The 16881-nt window shown below is 32.8% G+C and overlaps 1 long non-coding RNA gene across 2 annotated transcripts; it reads right to left on the bottom strand.

Moving 5' to 3' along the window:
• Positions 1 to 9224: 9224 nt before the first annotated feature.
• On the bottom strand, positions 9225 to 10924 carry LOC114387379. Of its 2 annotated transcripts, none has more exons than XR_003661300.1 (2): positions 10219 to 10924; positions 9225 to 9453 (listed from the first exon to the last, which is right to left on the bottom strand). It is a non-coding gene; the product is annotated as an uncharacterized LOC114387379 (long non-coding RNA). The 2 variants fall into 2 exon arrangements; XR_003661299.1 differs by having other exon boundaries at positions 10390 to 10922.
• Positions 10925 to 16881: the final 5957 nt, after the last annotated feature.

The raw sequence follows: 16881 nt of genomic DNA, 5'->3' as shown, positions 1-16881 counted from the left end.
TTCAAGCATGAACCATTCAGCCCAATTTTTTTTTTTTTAATTTTGCTTATACGAAATTATGCTTCTTTTTTTTATATAACAAAGAGATCAAAAGGCTTAACTTTTGCAATGGTTCAGCCTAAAAAAAAATATATGAATAAGAAGGTAATATAAATGGCAAAGAGAATAAAGAAGGATGTTACCCAATATTTCCAGCAAAAGAAGTGTTGATCCTAGAACCGGAGCTCTGATTACCAAATGATATGAACCCTTATAGCACAAGGGCTGACTTAGGATCGTCTAGGATTAAACCTTGATGGAAAATACAGAAATTGATTAAGGAAAGGATGGAAAATAAGGTGGTTAATTTCGGGGGTCTTAATAAGGTGGTTCTTGGCATAAAATGGATGAATGGGATGGTAAAATGTAGGTTAAGTGGTGGCTGGACAGAAATATAGAAATGGCAATAACTGAAGCTACAGGGCTCCAAATGAGATGATTCCAAAACGAGGTGAAAGGTCTCATTTTGAAATTCAATTTAGGCTCAAGAATCACTTAATTTGAGTGCGTAAAACGGGAGTTAGTAAAACGGGAGTTATGGCCACGAGATAATTCTGGGCAGAGGTGGATTTTCTGGAATTGTGGTTTGAAAGAACAAGGGTGAAGATGAAAACAAGGAAAGAATCACTCTTTCCAGCGAGGGCAACACACAAAGGTTGTGAAAGTCCTTTGATACAGCCAGGGTGTTCTTGAATCATTCAAGAATTTAGGAGAATCACTCTCACTAAGATAAAAGAGATAAACTCTAATTTTCTGAATAAAACTCAACTTGTGTTTATTGATAAAATGGTTCAGCTTATATAGAAGTTTTACAGCAGATTTTAGTAATGACCATTAACCTAGCGAATTAAAAAAAAACTTAATGGCTGAGTGTAACTGAAATTGTGGCAACCAAAAGTCACCCCCAACAGCCAACAAGTCAGCCACCATTTGGTCTCCCAAAAGGCTGATGCCTAGGTTGCCAATTGGGCCCTTATTACAACTTGAACTAAACCTAACTAAAGCCCTTTTAGTTGATTAACCCAAAACATATTTTTGGTCAGCCAACTTTATAAGGATTGGGCCATTATTTAGACAAACTAAACACTCTAAAATTGAAATAAAGTGGTGTCATTTAGTCCTCCTCCATTTGGGCCATGATACAACTCACGACCTTGGACTTTTCTCCTTGAAACTTGGGCTTGTATTCAAATAGTATGGACAACACTTGTTGAAGAGCTTCCTTGGCTTTCCTTGCTCTAGCCCTTGTCATAGGTCCTCCAAGTCCTTCAAGTGGATCCTTGCCCTTGCTCTTGGTCATGTCCTCATCAAAGAATTTCTTAGCGCTTTGTGATATTGAGGTTTTTATGCTACTTTACTCTTAAAGAAAATGCGGTAAATGAATGTTTTAAATGACCAGATAAAATTGGCGTAAATGTATATAAAAGTTTTAAAAGAAGCCATAAATTTAGTTAAGTAAATGAAAATAAGAGAATTTGCCTGCTATTGATCGTGGACCCTGTTTGCATCTCATGTTTTCCCATTTAAAGCATCTAAGCATGATCAGCCACCCTTATAAATAACTACCTGTGAATAAATCTGTATGTTAAAAAATGAACCGGTTTGATTTAAAAACTGATTTATATTATTTAGATGTTTAAAGTAGTTTGATTTAGATTATGATTACTTTTAATTTCATTTCTTTTTTGTAGAATCCCAAAATTACGGGGTCTAACTTAAGTAGTTGGTTGAAAAATATAATATATGAGTCTTAATTATAGTCTCTAGTATTTATCAGTAATTCTTACTAATAAAAGTAAAGTTTCAAAGTTACCAATTTACTTCTCATTCTTGTTTTAACAATAAATATCTGATATTATAAAATAAATGAATTGATGTGTGCTGGAATTTTATTTGAGAAATTTGATTAATATATTTAAGCATATATATACAATTTTTTTTCATATCTATGATTTTTGAAAAGATAATATAATATCTAGAAAGAAACACCCCCTAATTTTATTACATGCATATAACATATAGTTTAAATTTATCATATGAATAATAATTTCATTTTACCGGACTCGCGAATAGCACATATACCAGCTTTTCTTTATAAGTGCAAGCGTTAACTCATCCATTTTAGCATCTAGCTTGTACAAATATATATAAAAAAACAGACACCACACCGTGCACAACTCAAACTATATGGACATACAGAAGTGAAAATTCAAAGCACACATAGAGGGAGAACCTCACATGGTATTACAACGGTTCAGACTCCCTACTTTTTATTTTATCATACACGCTCATGTAGCACTGACCATTATTAATACTTGATAGTTGATATTAAAATAGTTTTAGCTAGCCAAGGTTCCAAATTGCGATTATGGTTGTAACAACATGTCCTGATGTTGTGGTTGTAGAGATTGAGTCCTTAAAGTTAAACCATATGACGCAATCTAAAACCCTTGACTCACTGATCAGTTTGGAGGCCCTCTTGGTAGCTTTCGATCCGTGTTTGGTTCCACCCCAGCATCATGTCCAGGATGGGGATGGCCTTTCTTTTCTTTGCTTGGTTGCTCCTTTGTTGTTGTCTCGCGTGGTGGTATACGTTTATGAGGTGGTAGGTGGGTACTATCAAGATGTGGGGTGAGTTGTTGTTCTTGAAGGGTTGGAGGATGAGGCTGTGGAGGCTTTTCTGGTTGACCAGCAAGGGAAGTTGCAACCAAAACCAATGCTACCAACAACACTATAATGTATTTGGGAGACATTTTGATTGAATTAGCTCTCACGGTTTTGGACAATATTGGTGCAGAAAATAGAGCAGGGTATTGTGCCTTTTATATACTCTAGGAAAAAGATACACTAACAACCACCCAGAAATTCTACGTGTCCATTTTTTTATTATTAAAAAATTTATAATAATCGAAACATCATATCTTTAAATATATATTATATGTATAACTATAATTATTATTTTACTTTATGAATTGTCTAAAATAAATGTTTTTTTATATATAACTAAACTTTATAATAAATAAATATTTCTATATATAAAAATTATATTACAATCATAATTGTTAAAAATAATATTTTACGTTGTTATTTTTAATTATTGAAGATTTTTTAAGAAAAAAAGTAGATTTAAATTAGAATTGAAGATATTAAAAATGATTTTAGATTGAAGTATATAAGAAATTTGTTGGAATTTTATAAGATCTTTATTTAATATCAATAATCATGAAGAATACATTAAGTTAGATGATCAAAAAGAATTTTAAGAATACCTTTGAATTTATAATGATCGATCAAACAAACACAGCAAAATCTAAATTTGTATGTAATATTTTATCTATGTACTCTTCTTAGACTTTGTTACGGAATGGATAACTGGCAACGTATTAGCTTAATTGGTCACTTCATAGTTATTTATCAACTTATTTCTCAACTGAAACATGTTTATTCCTTAATAGGACCTTTAGTGACAATTTGATATATTAAAAATCACAGTCTTTTTATAGTGAGTTAATCTAATAAAGTTTTGATTATTCCTCTAATGGACCAACACTGGCATTTATTGATTTAAGTCTGTATTATCTGATTTAGTTGGCTAATAAATTTACTTAATTTGATCATATAAAATAAAACTTGCTAATAATAAATAACTAATATAATTATCTTTATTACTTCACGTTAATTATTGAAATAAAAAATTTCAACAAAATTAAGTTAAATTGTTCGGTTAATATATAGATATATGCTCGGTTAATATATAGATATATGCTGGGAATGTATTTAAATTATGAAGATAAAATATATATTTTAAAATATTTTCTATTTTCAATTACATTTTTTAAAATCGTTTGATTGATGATATTAAAAGCATAAGGGAATATATCACGAGATTGCTAAGGTTAGAGTCTTAGTTACGCATGTAAATATAGTTAACTTCTCTTCATAAACGATTAATAGTAAGTAGATGAACGTGATCGTACATAATTATTGATATGTGACTACAATATTGCCAAGAGATTACTAAATTATCTAATAGTGGTTTTTTTTCTTTCTTACGAGCGGTTAACAGTATCATGATATTATTGAGATATTTAGTAATAATTTATCATGCATAAGGTATAGTAAATATAATTCACATATTATACCATTGCGTTTAATTTTGTTTGAATGTAATTATCATCTTCAATTTTCTTTCATCCGTAATTTTAGTTCCTTTATTTTAAAATTGAGATATTTGATTTTTTATCTAAAAAAATATTATTTTAATTATCTCATTTTAAATTAGAGACATTTAATTATTTTATTTTAGAAAAATTATAATTTGAATAAAAAATTTTATTTAATTAATTACAAAATAAAAAATAAAAGAAATAAAGCATGAACAGAATTAAAGATTAAATCAAAATTATAGACATTCTAAGTTCGGAAATCAAAATTATGATTTTTTAAAAATATAAATTTATATTTAAAATATAGGAAACAAAATTATATTTAAATCCTTTGCTTTTTCTCAAATACTTTTTAACTAAACTAATCATGTTACATAAGAAATTAATCATATATCCAAGTGAAGGCCTGATGGATATTTCCAACGTTAATCATTATTCTATACTCAATTATTCATTGTAGTCATCAAACCCTTTTGCCTGCCGTGAGTATGTATTTATATTTTAAATATATTTATATTCTATACTCAACGTTAAAAATATGTATTTATATTTAAATATATTTTTTTTATTTTTAATAAATATTTAATTTTTATGTATATTTTCTAATAAATTTTTATTTTTAGGCCCCTGATAAAATAATACTTTTATTTTTATCCTTGATATTTATTTTAGTCCCTAATAAATTAAAAATTTAGTGTTTATTTTCTAATAAATTAAATAACTTTTTTAGTAAATATTAATAATAAATGAGAAATATTTATCATAAAAAAACATAAAATTTACTAATTTATTAGAGGTTAAAAATAAGTGTTAAGGACAAAAAATAAAATTATTATTTTATTAGAAATTCATCGCAAAACAAAAATTTATTATTAAACAAATGTAAAACCGAATATTTATTTGGGATAAAAAAAATATATTAGCGTAAATTAATCTAATTCACAATATTACTAAATAATTATTTGTTTGGATTCATTTTCACACAAAGCACGCACTTGATATTGACTCCTTAAACAAGTCGTTGTAGGAAGACTTACTTCACGTACGTAATGCTTTTGTTTAGCTTATCATTTCAAAGTTCGGCCAAAATATTTTATATCGTGTTTTTAAAAAATTAAAAAGCTTAATTTTTACATAGAAACAGTCATACATAACCTAGTTAGGATAAAATAATAAATGTAATTGTGTAAATCCTAGTTTGTTTTATTGTTAAAATTGTTTCTAGTAAGTCGAGTTAGTGTTCATTCTGCTATTGCATTCGCTTAAATTATACTATAGTCTTCACTTGCCTCGTACGTAGGCTTCAGCCCATATCACAATATTATTACAAAGATTAAAATCTATTTTTTATCTCTGATAAATATTTAAATTTTATATTTATTTCCTAATAAAAAACTTCTTTGTTTTTGCTTTATGATAAAATAAAAAATTTATTTTTGATCCTTCACATTTTTTAGTCCCTAATAAATTAATAATTTTTAATTTGTTTACTTATAAAAAAAATTCATTTGTTTATTAGTCTACTTGAAAAGACTAATAACAAATGAAAAAAAAAATATTAGGGAGTAAATATAAAATTTGTTAATTTATTAGGGATTAAAAAAATGTGTCAAGAAAAAAAATTATTATTTTATTAGAAACTCAATATAAAAAAATTATCAAAAAACAAAAATAAAATTTGGATATTTATTAGGAATCAAAAACATATTTTAATTTATTAATTTTTTTTTATTTCAAGTCAATTTTACATGAATTATGATCAATGCATGCCCAATTTTGTGAGGTCTATGGAACGAAAAAAGCATAGACTAAAAAAGGTAATGAATAATATAATAGAAAAACAAGAGAGAAAAAATGTATGTTAAGTATTTTTTTTTTAAGGAATGATTTTTTTAACGACTCAAATAGTAACATCACCCTTTACAAAACTTAGTTTTTTCTCCCATAATTTTTTTTTCTTATCACATTGTACTATAATTACATCACTCTTAATCTCTCTTCTATCCACCTTTAAGAGATTTTCCACCAATTATGTTTGCCTCTTCCTTTTAATACAAACCTAAATTTTGATAAACTAAATCCTTTAATCGTGTAGTCTTTTTTCTCAAATCTTCGTCAAGTCACTCACATTTTCGTAAACAAGGAGAGATGAGAGAGAATAAGGGGAGAAACATTGGTGAGAGGATCAAAGGGAGACTAGAAGAGGGGGGAGTATTATGAAGGGACAACTCACAACCTACTTCTTCTCAAGATTTCTTGAGATGCACACAATACTAAAACTTGACATTTAATATCGGTGTTTTTGAACATTCAACATCGATTTTGAACCGATGTTAAAACGACCGTCGTTAAAAGTATGTCATTTTAAACATTGGTTATAAAAATCGATGTTTGAAATCCACTATACAACACCGATTCTCTCTAAAACCGATGTGGTATAATAGCAAATAGATAAAAAAAACAAAAAAAAACATCGATTCTTGAAAAATCAATGTTGTAAGTATCATACGATGTGAAGGTTTCCCCTCATCCGGCTCTCTGCAAGGAAATCTCCACTCACTGCTTCCCCTAATATCCTCCCTTTATCACATCATGGGGGTTTACAGGATGTAACGCACCGTTTTACTTAAATAATCATATAATATTAAATAACAAAAGTTAAAATAACACAAGCCACTCCCCTGTAGTTTTTTTTTTTTTTAAATCCCGAGACCTTTCTCCATCTTTCCTGAAACTTCCATTTTCTTTTTGTGCAGCAGCCCACCGCCTCTCTAACCCTATCCCTTCTTCCCCAAAGACTTAATCCTTCAACCTTTCACTCATCTCCTCCCATGGTTCCAAAAATTGCAAGCTTTTTACATCTTTGGGTTTTTCCAAGCACGAGAAGATGACTGGAGAAAACGGAAAACACTATGCATTTCCTAGGTTTTTCTATTTGATCTCTTTAAGGTAAATGTTTATGACCCATTATGTTAGATGAGTATGTTATAGCACTGATTAGTCATGGGCTGTGAGAAAAAGAGTTAGAAACTAAGTATTAGAAATTATTGTGATTTTCTCAAAACCCAAGGTTTGCTAAAACTGGGGATTTTGTCTAAACCCTTGTTCTATTATTTGAATGCTTAGGTTTTGTGGAAAATATAGCGGTTGACCTTCCTAACAGCGGTAGAAGTCAGTAATTGTGTTATTTAGGTGAGTAGCTAAATATACTTAGCGATTTTCTTAAAGATCATTTCTGAAGAAGCAAGTATACTTTCGAACATATATATTTTTGGTAAGCTTTGAAATTTATTGTGAGATCTTGATAATATATATAAAAGGATGAATGTTGAACTATTTGTTTAATTTTATTTATGTTGAGATCATGAATGATATGCCGTTTGCTACAACGAAGAGATAATGTAGTCTATGAGATAATTTCTCATAGTATAATGATATATGTCGTTTGCTACAACGAAGAGATAATGTAGCCTATGAGTTGAATTCTCATAGTATAATGATATATGCCGTTTGCTACAACGAAGAGATAATGTAGCCTATGAGATAATTTCTCATAGTATAATGATATATGCTGTTTGCTACAACGAAGAGATAATGTAGCCTATGAGTTAAATTCTCATAGTATAATGATATTTCCTTTTGCTACAACGAAGAGATAATGTAGCCTATGAGTTGAATTCTCATAGTATAATGATATTTCTGTTTGCTACAACGAAGAGATAATGTAGCCTATGAGTTGAATTCTCATAGTATAATGATATTTCAGTTTGCTACAACGAAGAGATAATGTAGCCTATGAGTTGAATTCTCATAGTATATTTATATGTTCGGTTCACTGCAACGAAGAGATAATGCAGCCTACGAGCTAAATGTCGTAGTTATATAATTACCATTCACCACAACGAAGAGATAATGTGGTCTATGTGCACATAGTAGAATAAATGCTTGATTTTTAAGTAATTATTTTGGGTACCAAGTTATGAGAAATTCTGAAATGTATATTCTTTGCGTACATGGATTTTTAAAAGCAAGTGTATCTTTCATTCATTATTTATTGAGATGTCATTTTAATATCTTTTGAAATGGAAGGATTCATGTTAAATGGTGCTCTCTTTCATGTCTGCTTAGTATATTATGCTCTCACTAAGTCCTTGTGACTTACCCCTTTATGTTACTTCTTTTCTCAGATAGCCAGTAGTGGAGTACCGATTTTCCTGGGATTTGCTGACACACCCAGGAACTTGATTATCTTTTTGGTAGGTCCCTATTGTGTCTGATGGATATTTTGGTTGTAACTCCAGTATAATGCAGCTATAGGGGTCAGGGTAGTAAGAGATTTAGAGAGAATTCTTTTATTTTGGGATGTAAATGATTCTCTCTTGTAGCTATGATGATGATAAACTTATGATGTTTTGAGACACTTGGTGATTAGTAATTATAATCCACTTTGTTATTAAATGGATGAGATGAGATACCAGCATAAGGATTTGTCTATATATATATATATGGTGTGCTTTTACAGGTTATGTTGTATAGGATAGGTTGGCCAGACTAAGGAAGTCATAGTCTGTGCGTTGGTCATGTCCCAAGAGTGGGTTGTGACACAGGAGATCCCAGAGGCTCGCTCGGAAAGGCTGCTATACCATACCTTTTGACTCCACTCTACTCTAGTAGTCACTGGACTCACTATAGTAGTCCGTCTGGCTGCTCTTGCTGAAATCATTACTCTTCATTCTCCCGTGCTCTAGCAATTGCGCTCCCTAAACCACTACCATGTAGTTAGGTAGAGACAATCAATCCGTAGTGACGGGAATTTGATAGTACTTATAACATCAATTTTGGTAAAAATCGATGTAGAAAGTGCCTTTCTACATCAATTTTTCCTATAATTAATGTTGGATAGTCACTTTTTACCTTGTTTAATTCCATAAGTGATGTAGAATGTCATTTTTTTTTAAAAAAAATATAGCATATTCTCTTTAGTTCCCTCCTTATCATTTTAAAAAACACATTAAAAGCTTAAACAAAATTTTTAATGCATTTCTATTAACAATATTTGATTCTGAATTCATCTTCTTAAACAAAAATGACCCACAATATTATGGAAAATTCCCATAGTATGCGTGGAAAATTTCCAATGATCGCTTGCTTACTAATTAATGGAAAAGAAAGTATACTCGGTTGTTAGATTTCTGTCTCCTTCACTAAAATGTGCACTGACTGCTTAATTGAGATTACCACCATGCTCCTGAAATGAAACAATACTTACAAATGATAAAATATATAACGGAAAACATATTAAGTTTTAATTACATAAGCTAAACATATATCTTGTTCTATACAAACAAATCTGTCACCAGATACTAGTTTTATAGGATGTACAATAAAAAAATCTATCTGTATAAACCAATTAGAACCAGAAATTCACATAAGAGTAATGGATCACTAATAAAAAAAATCTTATTGCAATAAGCAACAAGATTTTAAGAGCTTATGTGTACGCATATGATCAATTATCATCCAAGGTCATACAAATGGCCAAAACTAGAGACCCATATCAACTTGGTCATAATATATGCCACAAAACTTTCAAATCATATTAAAGTTAGGTGGCCCTCATTGCTCATCTACAAGAACTAGCATTTAACATATTGCCTTAAGGCTGATGCCTGTTTGCACTCCCATTTTTAACTCCATATCATGTTTAAAAAATAAGAAGAAAGTTGCAATGGCAAGATCAAGGTCTTCACCTTATCAACACTTGAATTGAAGCACAACAATGATAGTATCCATTTTCGTCGAAAGAAAATATTTGCGAAAGATAAGTTTTAGGAATAAGATATTGTCCCCATTCTTGATCCATACTACTTGAAAATGCCTTGCGCATCAAAAGAATCAACCTTTCTTATTCTTGAATACTGACAACACATATAAGCTATTTAAATTGGAAAATTATATGAAACTTTTATAGAGCAAGGGAAATTGTTAAGCTGCAAAAATAATGGGGTAGCACCTTTCCTATGCCTTACGTTCATCACAACAGTGTCTAGCTATAAAAATGAGCAAAATCTAGATGATTACCGAAAACGGTCAAAAATGCAAATAAAATGCAAATAAATCTATGTTCAATGACACTACTCATAATTTAAGGATGCATGGTGAAGGATAAAATTTAGTTATATACTAAAAGTGAAAAGTTCTGTGGCTAGTAGAACATGCTGAGTGAGATGAAATGTATTTCTTGCACGACTGCTGATGAAAAGCCCCCACAAGAAATATATATAATATGCTCATGAGATAAAGCCTCAACTACTATTGGTATCTTCTGATTTTGGATAGATCCATGGCCCAACTAACCTTATCCACCATGGCCCCATGAGAGCACTTTGGCATCATCTAATGTAAATCAAGAATAAAGTAGTTATAATGAAATAATCCGTGAGAATAGAAATGAAACAATACTAATAATGTCACATCAACATAGCGATTAATGGAAGGGAGTGATATCCACCACTTTCTATTTAAATTATTTTAATATTCTCAAGGCTAGGTATTGGTCTTGGTTTCCAACCACCAATCTTATAACCTCTCCCAAGTTCATAGTTAGAATTGGCTGAGAAAATGCCAGCAGCATCATCAATTTTCTAAAACTAAAATCACTTATTCACTTAAGCATAAGCTATGAGAATTTTGCTTGTCTGCTACAGAAAATATAGGGAAAAAAATTAATATAAAGCATGTGACAATTACCTTCCCAGATCCATAATTGTCCATCCTCTGTCAATGCCATTGAGAAAATCCGCCACAGGATATAGCAACAATATGGTAAGGTAACTCTTTTACTTTGGAAGGGATACTAAGTCCACCTGCATGATCTGGGGCCTCACAAGGACCAAGACCCAATCGGCCATCCCCTCATCTCGACCCCAAATATAAAGATCCCTTACATCCAATATGAACCTGCCATCAGTTTCAAAGGATGGATACCATTTTTTGATAACTAGTTGAAGTTCCTGAAGTTTCTTAGTAAGAATCTCAAATTGGTTTTAGAAAGTTAAACTTTAACAAAGGAGAAATTGATGTATAGTCCTACATGTTAGTGAAATAAGAAAAAGAAAAGCAAAAGGTAAACATAAAATAGAAATTTATATTTTCAATCAAATGTGTTGGTAAAACAATAGAGCAAAGCTTTCAATACATTAAAGAATCTGATTTGACATGTATAACAAAAGTGCATCTTCATTCAATCACTCTGGTAGAAAATAAGTATATTGGGAGTCTATAATTTTAGGAAGAATTTTTCATCCTTATTTGTACATACCTTATTTCTCTCAATGGATTCTTTTCTTGTCCCAAAGAAAAAAGAACAGAAAAAAAAATTAGAAATCTAATCATATTAAAAGAGAAATCTAATCAGCAACATGGTGGTGGAAGAATGGATTTTCATACTTTGCCATCCAGTTATGTTAGGTTTTTCGGACTCCCTTCCTATGTGCAGTAAATTTCCAAATGAGAAGACCCATTTTGTCACACTTATTTAAGTGGAGAGGGGTCAGATTAAAGAGAGATACGATGATAGAAACTCATTTGAGTGGGGAAAATAGTTACAAATCATTGAGAGAGAAAGAAGGAGAGGAAAAATCATTGTGATTTTCGCATACCCGCTCGAGAGCGTTTTTTAGATTACAACCATCGATTCGTTCACCGTTGGATCGGACTAATTTATGGACAATGGGTTCTACGCGTGTGATCCTTCAAATTGGCTGGTTGGAGCGGGAAACAAATATCTGTAGAGAAAGATAAGCATTTCTCATTATCTGTTCTATAATTTGGGGTTTTATCTTCTTGTCTCTACTGTACTAATTGGGGGTTTGTTTTGATTTGATTGTAGCACATTTTAGTGCACTTGTTGGAGGTTCTCTTGTATCTTCATTGATTATAGTGGAGTTATTTCTTTGGTCTGTATGACCCGTGGTTTTTACCCTTGCATTGAGGGATTTTCCACGTTAAACAAATTATGTCTTTGTTTTTCTTTAATTTCTATTTTACGCTCTATATTTCATTGGTGCTGCTCACAGGTTCTTGCAAGTTTGGGGTAATTTATTTCCGTTGCTTATTACTCTGTTATAGAGTTTGTTATTGTATTGGCCTATTTCCCCCTATTAGAGTGGTATCAAAGCCCTTGGTTAAGGGGTTGTTTTTCCTATTTGCTTGAACAATGGAGGCGCATATGAAGGGTGATAGAGACAAGAGCAGAAGCAAGACCAGGTCTTGAGACAAGAATGTTGAGTGTCATTATTATCACAGAACATGGTATATCCAGAGGAATTGTTTTCTATGGAAGAAAGAGTGTAAAGACAAGAAGAGCAAGCAAAAAGAGAAGGGTCATGATGATGACTGTGTGACTACTGCTACCAGTAATGATCTTGTTATTCTCCATAACCCTGATTTGCTTAGTCTTGTATCTTATGAGAGCATGTGGATAATTAATAGTAGTGCTACACTGCATGTTATAGGTAGGAAAGAGTTCTTCACATCTTACAGTCCAGGTGATTTTAGAGTCTTGAAGATGGGTAATGATGGTGTGTCCAAGGTGATTGGTGTTGGTGATGTTTGTTTGCAAACCAACATGGGAATGCAGTTGCTACTTAGAGGAGTGAAACATGTTCCAGATGTCCGCTTTAATTTGATCTCTGTGCAGGTACTTGACGATGATGGTTATGATAACCATTTTGGTTTTGCGAAGTGAAAACTCACCAAGGGTAACTTTGTTGTGGCCAAGGGGGAGAAAATTTCAAAGTTGTATTGGATGAAAACTTTGGTTGCTAGAGACAGTGTGAATGCTATGAATATGGAGACATCTTTGTGGCACCAAAGGCTTAGTCATATCAGTGAGAAGAGACTGAATTGTTTAGCCAAGAAGGATATGCTTCCAGGATTGAAGAATGCAGATTGGAGAAATGTTCTCATTGCATGGTTCGTAAGCAAACTAGAGTATCCTTCAAGAAACATCCTCCCTCCAAAAAAATTGAATTGCTTGAATTGGTGCATTCAGATGTTTGTGGCCCTTTGAAGGTGAAATCCTTTAGTGGTGCACTTTATTTTGTTACCTTTATTAATGATTGTTCCAGGAAACTTTGAGTCTATGTTCTGAAGACAAAAGACCAAATTCTTGAGAAGTTCAAGGAGTTTCATGTCTTAGTTGAGAGGCAGTCAGGTATGAAGCTGAAACACATTCGTACTGACAATGGTGGTGAGTATTGTGGACCATTTGATGTCTTCTGCAAGCAGCATGGTATTGCTCATGAGAAAACTCCTCCTAAAAATCCTCAATCGAATGGTTTGGCGGAGAGGATGAATAGGACATTGATCCAGAGAGTGAGATGTATGCTCTCTAAAGCAAAGTTACCCAAGCACTTTTGGGGTGAGGCACTGTACACGACGGTGCATGTTATCAATCTTAGTCCTGCTGTTGTTTTGAATAGTGAGATGCCGAACAAAATTTGGTTTGGCAAGAATGTGAAGTATAGTCACTTAAGAGTTTTTGACTACAAGGCTTTTGTGCATGTTCCAAAGGATGAGAGATCCAAGTTGGATGCAAAGTCAAGGCAGTGTATCTTCATTGGCTATGGTGAGAATGAATTTGGTTATAGGTTTTATGATCCTGTTGAGAAGAAGCTTGTTAGAAGCCGTGATATGAAATTCATGGAAGACCAAACCATTGAAGACATTGATAAGGTGAAGAAGTCTACACCCAAGGAAGACAACGGTGTGGCTGATTTTCAAATAGTTCAGTCGCCTATTCAGAATCTGAATACTGATGTTCAGAATGATGTTGGTGTACAGCAACCTGGAGATGAGGTAGATGTTCCTACTGATGATGATGATGAAGAGGAGCATGACATGTCACAAGATGAAAATCTTGGTGATGCTACCGAACCACCTCAAGTTCAACTCAAGAGGTCCAACAGGGAGAGACAACCTTCTAAGAGGTATTCTCCTAATGAGTATGTGATCCTAATAGATGATGGAGAATCTGAATGCTTTAGAGAGGCCATAGATAGTGAAGAAAAGAGAAAGTGGCTGGATGCAATGAAGGATGAGATGAAATCCATACATGATAATCACACTTTTAATTTAGTGAAGTTACCTAAGGGTAAGAAAAAGTGGTTGGATGCAATGAAGGATGAGATGAAATCCATACATGATAATCACACTTTTGATTTAGTAAAGTTACCTAAGGGTAAGAGGGCCTTGGATAACAGGTGGATCTATAGGGTGAAGCATGAGAGTAACTCTACATCTCTAAGGTACAAAGCCAGATTAGTGGTGAAGGGCTATAGTCTAAGGAAGGGTGTTGATTATAATGAGATATTTTCTCCCATGGTGAAAATGTCATCCATTAGAACTGTGTTAAGTTTGGCTTCTACTCTTGATTTGGAGGTAGAGCAAATGGATGTAAAAACTGCTTTCCTAAATAGTGATTTGGAGGAAGAGATCTACATGAAGCAACCTGATGATTTTCATGTTGAAGGGAAAGAAGACTATGTGTGTAGGTTGAGAAAGAGCCTATATGGTTTGAAGCAAGCTCCGAGATAGTGGTGCAAGAAGTTTGAGTCTGTTATGTGTGAGCAAGGCTACAAGAAGACTAGTTCTGACCATTGTGTCTTTGTTAGAAATTTTTCTGATGAAGACTTCGTTATCCTGTTATTGTATGTTGATGACATGCTTATTGTTGGGGAAAATGTTTCCAGGATTGACAGGTTGAAGAAGCAATTGGGTGAGTAATTTGCCATGAAGGACATGGGAGCTGCTAAATAGATTCTTGGCATAAGAATCATGCATGACAGAAAAGAGAAGAAGTTATGGCTGTCACAAGAACACTACATCAAAAGAGTGTTGCAGAGATTCCAGATGGAAAAGGCTAAGGTTGTGAGCACTCCTCTTGCGACTCATTTTAAGCTAGGTTCTAAACAAAGTCCTTCAAATCAAGTTGAGAAATTAGATATGCAACGAGTTCCTTATGCATATGCGGTGGAAAGTTTGATGTATGTAATGGTATGCACGAGATCAGATATAACACATGTTGGTACAGTCAATAGATTCTTGTCAAACCCATGTAGAGAGCATTGGAATATTGTGAAATGGATTTTGAGGTATCTTCATGGTACTGTTGATATGAGGCTTTGTTTTGGTGGTGATAAGCCTACTTTGGTGGGATACTTAGACTCAGATATGGCTGGAGACATTGATTCCAGGAGGTCCACTTTGGGCTATTTGATTAAATTTGCAGGGAGAGTTGTGAATTGGCAGTCGAAGCTACAGAAGTGTGTAGCTTTGTCTACTACAGAGGTAGAATTCATTGCCATTATCGAAGCATGCAAGGAGTTGCTATGGGTGAAGATATTCTTGTAGGAGCTTGGTTTTGTTCAGGATAAATATCTATTATTTATGGATAGTCAGAGTGTTATTCATCTTGGTAAGAACTCAACTTTTCATTCAAGGTCTAAGCATATTGATATGAGGTATCATTGGATACGAGGTGCTTTGGATGCTAAGCTGTTGGAGTTGGCCAAAATTCATACTGATGATAATGGTGCTGATATGATGACTAAGACATTACTAAGAGGGAATCTTGAAGTTTGTTGTGAGATCGCCAGTTTGGCAGTCACCTCCACATAGTTGTGAGGGGGAGATTTGTTGGGTGTTTTGGACTCCCTTCCTATGTCGAGTAAAGGCCCAAATGAGAAGGCCCATTTTGTCTCACTTATTTAAGTAGAGAGGAGTCAGATTAAAAAGAGATACACACAGAGAGATACAGTGAGAGAAACTCATTTGAGTGGGCAAAACAGTTACAAATCATTGAGAGAGAAAGAAGGAGAGAAAAAATCATTGTGATTTTTGCATACCCGCTCGAGAGCATTTTTCAAATTGTAACCGCAGATTCATTCACCGTTGGATCAGACTAATTTATGGGCAACAGGTTCTACGCGTGTGATCCTTCAAATTGGCCAGTTGGATCGGGAAACAAATATCTGTAGAGAGAGATAAGTATTTCTCATTATCTGCTCTATATTTTGGGGTTTTATCTTCTTGTCTCTATTGTACCAATTGGGGGTTTGTTTTGATTTGATTGTTTGTAGCATGTTTTAGTGCACTTGTTGGAGGTTCTCTTGTATCTTCATTGATTATAGTGGAGTTATTTCTTTGATCTGGACGACCCGTGGTTTTTACCCTTGCATTCAGGGGCTTTCCACGTTAAATAAATTGTGCCTCTGTTTTTCTTTAATTTCTATTTTGCGCTTTATATTTCATCCGTTGCTTATTACTCTGTTATAGAGTTTGTTATTGTGTTGGCCTATTCCCCCATCAAGTTATAGGAGTTGAACGTAGTGTGATAGATGGGAAAATCTAAAAATTGGAAATAGATTATTGCATAACTAATTATTAGTAATCCAAGCCTATGGATATATGACATATTATAAACATGGCATATTAGAAGCATATTGAGCTAGAAATAGTTTAATTGTATTACAAAATAATATATGCCTAAAAAATCTAGGACTGGATAGTGAATCATGAGATACATAACTCTTCCATAATACATGTCAATGGATGGAAGCCCTGTGTGTTGCACAAATGGAGCGAAATTGGAATCAACTCCACTGAGCCTCTA

Source organism: Glycine soja, chromosome 15, assembly GCF_004193775.1.
Source record: "Glycine soja cultivar W05 chromosome 15, ASM419377v2, whole genome shotgun sequence".
Lineage (NCBI taxonomy): Eukaryota > Viridiplantae > Streptophyta > Magnoliopsida > Fabales > Fabaceae > Glycine > Glycine soja.
This window is presented reverse-complemented; position numbering and strand designations above follow the sequence as displayed.